The sequence below is a fragment of the Vulpes vulpes genome, chromosome 3 (genome assembly GCF_048418805.1).
Source record: "Vulpes vulpes isolate BD-2025 chromosome 3, VulVul3, whole genome shotgun sequence".
NCBI lineage: Eukaryota > Metazoa > Chordata > Mammalia > Carnivora > Canidae > Vulpes > Vulpes vulpes.
The window spans coordinates 102924562-102934132 of record NC_132782.1 but is presented as its reverse complement, the minus strand read 5'-3'; positions in this window follow the sequence as shown (position 1 = coordinate 102934132).

The window sequence follows — 9571 nt, the reverse complement described above, 5'->3', positions numbered from 1 at the left end:
GTGCACCTAAGGAATCCAAAAGCTATTTGTGAATAATTGAGGAACGAATAAACTCTACCATCCCAAATACATGAAGAAGAAAAAACATGGGAATAATGGGGATAATTTACCCAAAACTGAGTGTGAGACTCTGCGCTTCCAGTTAGGAATCCAGTTATGTGATTCCTTCCATTGCCAGGAAGGTCTATGCCCGTGACCTAGATCCCAGAACAGTGCCCTTTAAATTGCTAGTCTTAACCCATAGTAGGTTCTGAAATCTATTTATCAGTGGCTCCCAATGAACATATTTTCAATGAGATGGGATGGAACAAATAGAAAACAAAGAAGTACTTTTTTTTTTTTTAATTTCTGTTTTGGGTAAGAATGTTGTGACCTGGCTTTTGGTGTATTTCTTAAAGTAGATAGCCACATACACACACACACACACGCACGCAAACACACACACACCACACAAAACATTTGAAGGCCGTTGTAACCTAGAGGAGTCCATTCCCATTCCAAAGGAGATTAATTTTGACTTTGTGGAACACAGATCTGTTCTGTAAACTTAGAAAGACTCTATTGTGTCATACTTCCCTATTCTGTAAAACCCACAGAGCCTGAATTCCTGGCCAACATCTGAAGAGATTTATAAGGATTAACCAAATTCTGTAGGTAGAATGTTTGAGCTCCTCAGAGAAAAAGGACTCTCATATATCTTGATGAGAAACTCAGAGAAAGACAAATAATAATGTGATCGATGGGTTTGTAGTGGTAATCATACGATGACATCCACTGCCACTCTGCGTATGACAGGCACGGCTCTAATACTTTACTTCAAGTTCTCACCAACAACTCTCTGAGGTAGATACTCACACAGCAATCACCCAAGACTCTGTGTTGAGGTTGTGGGGAAACAGACATAACCATTCCTAGCTGGTATGTGTATATATTGGCCCCACCTTCTCAGAAGGCTCTTTGGCAATATCTAATCAACTTTTCACACCCTACGACCCACCAATGGCAGTTCTAAGAATGTATCTTATGGACACACTCACAACTAATCACCAAGGTTATATGTATAAGAATATTCATATAGCACTGCTGATAGTAGACAAAATCTCTACGTGCCCATCAGAATGGCTGAAATGAAAACGAGTGACAATGACAATACCAGATACTGGTGAGTATACATTCATTGCTGATAGGAAAACAAAGTGGTAGAGTCACTCTGGAAATCAGTTTTGCCACTGCTAATTAAGCCAAACATATACTCACCAGACAATTCAGTAATCCCACTCCTAGGTGTTTACCCAGGAAAAATAAAAACTTATGTCCACACAAAACCGCTGTGAAATCATAGCATATTTGTTTGTAATTGCCCCACCTGGAAATAACCTAATGGATTCCAACAGGTGAATAGATATAAATTAGCTGTAGCATATATCTGTGCCACAGGATAATAAATGCTCAATAATAAAAAGGAGCTGGTCACTGATACATGCAACAACACAGATGAATCTCCAAGATGTTGTGTTTGGTGAAAGAAACAAGACTCAGAAATCTACATCACAGATGATTCCACTTATGTAATATTTTGGAAAAAGGCAAAGTCCCTTTGGAAAAAGTATGGAAAGGTCATCATACTTTGGCTGCCAGGGGCTGGGATGAATGAAGGGGACTGTCCATAAGGAGGCACTAGGACAATTTTTGAAGTCATGAAACTGTACTATTCCACTCGAGATGATCAGTTGCCATGATCCTGTGTCAGAAAGCTGAAGCTCACGATCGCAGTAATGAGGCATCATGCAGGGTCTCCGCATTGACTTCCTCCTCCCCTTCCCCAAATCCCATCCCTGGATGTTGATTGCAATGGCCCTCTGTAACAAACGCCCTCCACACATACAGTCACCTTCCCTGGGAACCTGTGACTTGATCCCAGAGACCAGTAATAAGTTCTGGTGGCCTCTGATCCCCTGTCTGCTCCACTTACCCATTTTCTCGAGGGTGACTCATCACTCAGCAACTCTGGAGTGAAGGGCGTTCCCTGCACTGCACCTGGAGAGTGACAGGAAAGTTGAGCATAAGTCATCCTCAGAAAGCCCCAGAACTCCCCCCACCCCACACCACCCGCCCTGGCAGCGCTGCCCACATGCACTGGGTTGTGATGCTATTTCACGCCTGATGCCCACACTTGCCAGGTTTACAGGACAGAAACCTCATCTATTGTGATCATCTCTGGTACAAACATTTGTAGAATGACTGGATGAATGAAGGGGTGCAAGGCAGCTCATCTCACAGATGAAATTGACTTTCAGAGAAGTAACTGGCCCCAAGCAAGTAGACTTTGGGGTGGAGCTGGGATTATACCCCAGCCTTGCTCTATGGTGACTAAGAAAATGCAGCCCTTGGAGATTATAGGTTCCAGCCTCTGAACTGGGGCATATATGTGGTTCTCACATTGGAACGTTGACATGTGGGAGGTTTTAATATGGAATTTTATTTTGGCAGGAGTGGGGAAGGCAGTGGGTATTAATGTCAGCCCTTTGGAGGAAGTAAAACAGATCTGCTGGGTAAAATAAGAATGCCACTTTCAAAAGGTCTTTTTCAGAGGGATGAGCAATACATTTATTCAATGCCTTGTTTACAAAAAGGATTAGGGATTAAGGAATTCTTGAGGTAACTCTTGCTGAAATGTATTTTATCAGAGGAACCCAGCTGGACAGAGTTGAGTTCAAACGAGTCTAGTGTCTTACCAAGACTTAGTCACCTCCCTCCTTGTAAGCATGCCTTTTCTTAGGACCTGCCACAAGAGGCTGTAGAGAATAGGAAGGGAAAAAAAATCCATAGATGGAATTTTACAAATTGGAGACAACTACATTATAGAAACAGTATCTCCTTGTCAGACAAGTCAAGGCAACTTCTGAAACTACAACAAGCCTCCACATTGGCCATTCACGGTCCCCGAGACTATGGCAACCAAATCCAAACTGCTGGTGTAAAGGGATGGGTCCAAATCCTAGGGCAATTCAAATTCTTTCTGCATATATTAAGGGGGAAAATAGCTTCTGTCTTTCTTTGCAATCTTCTTGCACTGAGCACAATCCAAAAAACAGAAGTGGCTGTTGTTTTTGAAGAAGTACTCATCATAGGTACTGTGTGAAACATTTTGCATGTACCATTTAATTTATTCCCAGGAGGTAGGTGCTGTTGTTATTCTGGTTTAAAGGTGAGAAGAGAAATGGAAGACTCAGGGGGGCAAAGTGACCTGCCCGAGTTCAGACAGCTGGGCGGAGACTTGGCCACATTCACAGCCTGAAGCCAGCCCCAAGGTTTTCCATTTCATTTGCCCAGCAAGGGAACAGCTTCTTTGATATTCTAGCTAGACTAGACAAATTGGTGATGTGTGGTTGCTGCAATGAACTCACAGATCCATATGATAAATATGGAAAAGAATGTAGGATAATGTCAATGTCCTCCCCATAATCTCCCCCAATTTTCTAAATCTTTGTCCAACATAAGGCTTCCCTTTTCTCTCTGGACTCCAATTGTAATGAGAATATACACACTAGAACCAAAGCACAGAAGAGTCAAGCATTTTGCTCAAGGTCACATAGAGGATTGGTGGCAGAGCCAGTCTTGAACCCAGCCAGGCAAGGTGATGTCTGGATAGGTCACCCCTGCTGCACTGGCTCTTGATGACATTCTTACAAACATATCCCTGGCCCCTTGCAACTCTAACCATAACCATTGCAGCATTCTGGTTATCTGCCCAGCTTTGTTGTCACTCAGAAGTGGGTGTGAATGCTGGCAAGTTATGTGTGAATCCAAGCATGAAACCAAAGGAAAGCAGAAAAGGTCTTTGCCGGCTCCTACTTCACCTTGACTCGCTCCTGCCTTGTGGGCCCATCATTCTGAAGATTCTTCTTGCTTCCAAGCAGGATGATAGGAGTGTCAGTCAAAAATATTTGACTTCCGGAGTCATTACTCTAGAATTTTTTTTCTAAACTATCAAGGCTGTCATTAGGAAATACATCAGTATAACAAGTGTGTCCAGGTATGAGAGTGGCCTCCAGTGATCATCACCTTCCTGCCCAGCCATGTCCCACAAAGCCGACTCCACCTGCTTTCCATCTACTCGGACATCAGCCACATGGTTCTCAAACACTGCGGGCACGTACACCTCTGGGGACTGGTTTTTGCTAAAGACACAACACGGAGCTTACTGGTCAATAAGAAAGTAGCAATTAGTCGAATATTTAATTACAAACTAAGATAGGAGGTATAATAAATACAGAGACAACGGAGACCCTGCCCTACCCTGAGGAGGTGGTTGAGGAAAGCTTCTATACCAGCATCTATTCTTCTGGAACAATGATCCCCAAACTTAGTGGCTTAAAACAGCAACATTTATTTTTGTCCACAAAGCTGCAATTTGGGCAGAATTTGGCCTGGACAGCAACTCTGTGCTCCACATGGCATCAGCCAGGGCAGCTTCACTGGAATTGGCAGGGTCTACTTTCTTAAAGATGTAATTTTCATGCCATAAAATTCACCACTTTAAATTGTACAACTCAGTAGTTTTTAGTAGATCCATGAGGTTGTGCCATCATCATCACGGTCTAATTCCAGGACATTTTTATTCCCTTAAAAAGAAATCCTGTACCCATGAAAAGTCACTCCTTGAGTTTCCCTCTCCCTGGCCCCTGGCATCCACTACTCTATTTCTGTCCCTATAGATATTCACATTCTGGGCATTTCATATAAATAGAAACATGCAATATGTGGCCATTTATGTCTGGCTTCTGACACTTGATGTTGTCAAGATTCTGGAGGATCCACTTTTAAGATGGCTCATCACATGGCTGGCTGGCAAGGCAGTGCCAGTTATCTGCTGGCTGTCACCCAGAGATATTATGGACCAGGAATCCCAGTCCCCCTCCATGGCGGGGAGGGGGCTTCCATGGCTACTTGGGCTTCCATACAGCATGGTGGCTGGATTCCAAGAGTGAGCCTCCCAGGAGAACTGGGCAGAAGTTTTTCCCTTTTATGAAAGTGACATAATGTCACTCCTTCCAACGTCCCATCATGGCACTCCAATGGTGGTCTCAAGCTTACCTCGATTCAAGGCAAGGGAACACAGACCACACACCTCAATGGGAAGAGTGTCAAAGTCACCTTATAAGAACAGAACGTGCTGTGAGAGTTAGAGTTGTGTATATAAAACTGCCACAGCTTCCCCAGGGAAGGGATGTTTGAGCTGAGAGCTAAAGAATGGTAGTGTCAGCCAGGCACAGGGGTGGAAGACCATTTCAGGAACGTGGAACAGCATGTGGAAGGACCCTGAACATGAGTTCATTTCAGGAAGTGGAATCAGGCTCAACTGACAGGGTCAGAGAGGCACAAGGTGAATTTGATAGGGCAGATTGCATGGAGCTTCGCCTGTCAATGGTCAGAGGAGAAAAAAACTTCCAGAACCTCTCTCAGAGATCCAGAAACACTTAGCAAAACTCACCTCATATCCCATTCATCTGAGCCTCATCTCTTTTTTTTTTCTTTTTTTTTTCTTTATTTTGTTCTCATTTCTATTAATTCCTTAACTCATTGAGGTAAAATTCCCATGACATAAATATCGCCATCTTAAAGGGTACAAGTCAGTGGCTTTTAACACATTCACCACGTTGTGCAACCACCACCACTATCTATTTCAGAGCATTTTCATCACCCCGAGAGGAAACCCCACTAAGCAGCCACTGCCCACTCCCTGTGTCCCCACCCCCAGGCCTTGCCAAACACTAACCTACTTTCACACTCTATGGATTTGCTTGTTCTGGATATTTCATATAAACAGATTCATATAGTATGTGGCTTTTTATGTGTGGGTTCTTTCTCTTAGCATGATTTCAAGATTCATCCACAATGTAGTGTGTATCAGTACCTTACTGCCTTTTGTGGCTGAGTACTATTCCATTGTATGGCTAGACTAGACGTTATTTATCCATGCAACAGTTGATGGACAACTGTTGGTTCTACTTTTGGACTATTATGAATAAAGAGGCAGGTAACATTCATGTACACGTTAATGTTTGAACACTATTTCCATTCTGTGATCTATGCCTAGGCATGGACGCACTGGGTCATATGACAATTATTCACCTTTTTGAGGAACTGCTACACTGTTGTCCACAGAGAATGCTCTATTTTACATTTCTATCAGCAGTGCAAAAGGGTTCCAGTTTCTCCACATCCTCGCCCAAAATCGTTTTTTTTTTTCAAAGATTTTATTCATTTATTCATGAGAGACACAGAGAGGCAGAGACATAGGCAAAGAGAGAAGAAGCAGGCTTCTCGCAGGAAGCCTGATGTAGAACTTGATCCTGATCACTCTGGGATCACCCCGTGAGCAGAAGGCAGACGCTCAACCACTGAGCCACCCAGGTGTCCCTCTTGTCACAGTTTTTTATTTAAAGTCTACTTTTTTTTATATCAGTATAATCATTCCAGCCCTCTTGACCACTGTTTGCATGGAATATCTTTTTTTTCAGCCCATTTGTGTCTTTGGATCTCCAGTGAGTGTAAAGTTCATTCATGCTATTTGCCAATTCCGTCAACCCACTCTTTAATTGGAGAGTTTAATCCATTTACATCGAATGTGATTACTGATAAGTAAAGACTTACTTCTGCTATTTTCCTCTTTGTTTTCTCCATGTCATATCTTCTTTGTTTCTCAATTCCCCTGTGACTGCCTACATTTTTTTGTTAGGTATTTTCTGCTGTACCATTTTGATTTCCTTATCTCTTATACTATATATTTCCCAGTTATTTTCATAGTGGTTGCCCTGAGGAATTACAACTAACATCTTAATTTATAACAAGTTGGTTAAAATGAGTACCAGCTTAGTTTCAATAATATACGAAAATTTTACTGCTACCCAAGCCTCAGTTTCTTTTCTGGACAGTGAGAGTCAGATCAGAGGAGGAGGAGGTACATTCAACACTCAGAGGATGCGGTCATTAATCAGTGGCAGTTGATTATCGTGAATCTTATTATTGGTGGTGCCACAAATGGGCAAACTATCAATCCTTCTTTGCCTCTGCTTCCTCACCTAGAGAGTTGGGATATTAATATACTTGCTCATAAGATTATTAGGAGGATCAAACAGACTAGAAAGTGTCTTGTGTGCTGCCAGCACATATAAGTACACAATGAATGTTAACTAAGATTTATTCTTTTCTTTGTCACTATGCTTTGGACACAAGGAACTGCTTAGAACAGCTTGAATATGCTCCATTGTTAGCAGCTTCCATGTGTTTTTCTTAGCTGTGATTTCTGCCTAGGACACCATCCTCCATTTCCCTGTGTCAGAACCCCATTGTGTCTCCTCTGTTCTCCTCTGCGTCACTGGTCCCAGTGAAGTCTTTCCTCATCCCTCCATTGGGACTTTTTGAGCTGTCTCAGGATACTTATTTCTGGCTTTGGGAGAAAATTCTATTTGTCTCTTCTCTTGAAGGAGCCCCATTCTCTACTTGAGGTAACATGTAAACCAGAGCAGATCCCATTAAGTTACTTGTTGCCCTAAAGAGGCCAGAGTCATTTTTTTAAAAGATTTTCTGTATTTATTCATGAGTGACACAGAGAACCACCCAGATGACCCAGAGCCATTTTTGAAAGGAACCAGATAAGGCCTGCTTGGAGTCAGGGAAAACAAGGGACTGATCCCATCGGTACCTCCCATCTGTCTGCTGCCAAGAGTGTATTGATAGGGACCAACTCCTGTGGTTTAAGGAGCTGCTGACTTGTGACCTCCTGTCCAGGGAGAGACCACAAGAATGGCTTCATCATTGCCTAATGGAGGAGGCCCTGTCCTTTATCAAGGACAAAGAGAGCTGAGGAGCCTCCCCAGGCAGTTAAACTGATGGAAACACAATGGGCCGATTGCTACAAAGGCAGGCAGGCAGGCAGGCAGGCAGGCAAACAGGATGCGCAAGCAGGACCTTTCCCTACGAAGAGATGTTTCAATTCCTTTACTGGGAAGCAGATAAGACAGTCACCAGGGCCCAAGGCCTCCCACTCTTGGTTTGCAAACTGAAATGCTTTTAGGCTTTATACATGAGATAAGAGCTTTGTGAGCTCTTTTTAATTTCAGGACTGAAATGAACAACTGTCCTTCCAAGGCGTGCTGGATGGCTGGCCCATCAAAGGTGTTATCCCGGCAAATTTCCCCTTAGAACGAAGGAAACGGGCACATGGCTGACTCAGGGGTTGGAGCATCAGCCCTTGATCACGGGGTTGTGAGTTCAAACCCCACTTTGGGAGAGGAGCCTACTTCAAAACAAAACAAAACAAACTTAAAAAAAAAAAAATGGTAAGAGGGGCAGGTGTCCCACTGAGCTTCAGGTCTTTCTCAGATGTCATTTTATCAATGAGGCCTACCCTAGCCTCCCCACTTAAAGTTGCACTCTATCCCCATCTCCCCCCAGCCCCCACATTCCCAGGTTCCTAATGCAGCTCCCACCAATCTCTAACTGTGCTGCGGGATTTAACTTATTAAGTATGTTTGATAATTGTCTGATGCTCCCTTTTTAAAAAATATTTTATTTATTTATTCATGAGAGACACATACACACATACACAGAGAGAGAGAGAGAGAGGCAGAGACACAGTCAGAGGGAGAATCAGATTCCATGCAGGGAGCCCAATGTGGGACTGGATCCCAGGTCTCCAGGATCACGCCCTGGACTGAAGGCAGCTCTAAACCGCTGAGCCACCCCGGCTGCCCTGTCTGACGCTCCCTTAAGGGTGACATCCTAAAGGGTCTGGGTTTGAATCACTCACAATATATCAATCCTATATAATCCCTTAACCCTGATGGACACATTGGTTGTTGTCAACCTCCTGCAATTATAAACATACTGTGGCAAACACCCTTGGGCAAAAAGCCTTTGCTCATCTGTGTACTTACATCACAGGACAGATTCCTCCTTATAGAATTGCTAAGTCAAAGGTATGAACAGTCTAGATATTAATGAATACTGCCAATGGCTTTTCCAAAGAGTCTATCCCTTTAGGCTCCCACCCATGGTATATGAGAGGACTCAATAAAGATTCGAGGGACTGGGGTATGGGTGGGGAGGACCCAACCTCCCCTATTCTGATGAGTTGCTCCTATTTACAATGGTAGACTGACTCTTCACATAGAAGGGACATGAAAGTTCATCTCTTTCTCACCCAAATCTCCTCCCAAGGCAGCAAGCTTCTCCAACAGAGTCTTATTTGAATTCTTTTCTTGTCAGCGGCTAGGATGATACTTCCCATCTTTGGTCTTTGGGAGAAATTGTCATGGCAAGGATCTCATTAGTCCCAGGAAGTTCATTATCTCCCTGGATCAAAATCTACTTTCCTGCAATTTCACTCCACCTACCCTAGCTCAGTTATCAGGAACAATTCAGAACAGGGCTAATCTTTTGCCATGTGACAGCCATAAAGATATTTGAAGACTCTGTGAAATCTCTTCTAACTCTTCTCTTCCCAGAGCAAACCTCTCCAGCTTCAACTACACACGTCTGTTGGATATGAAAGTGCTGACCTGGA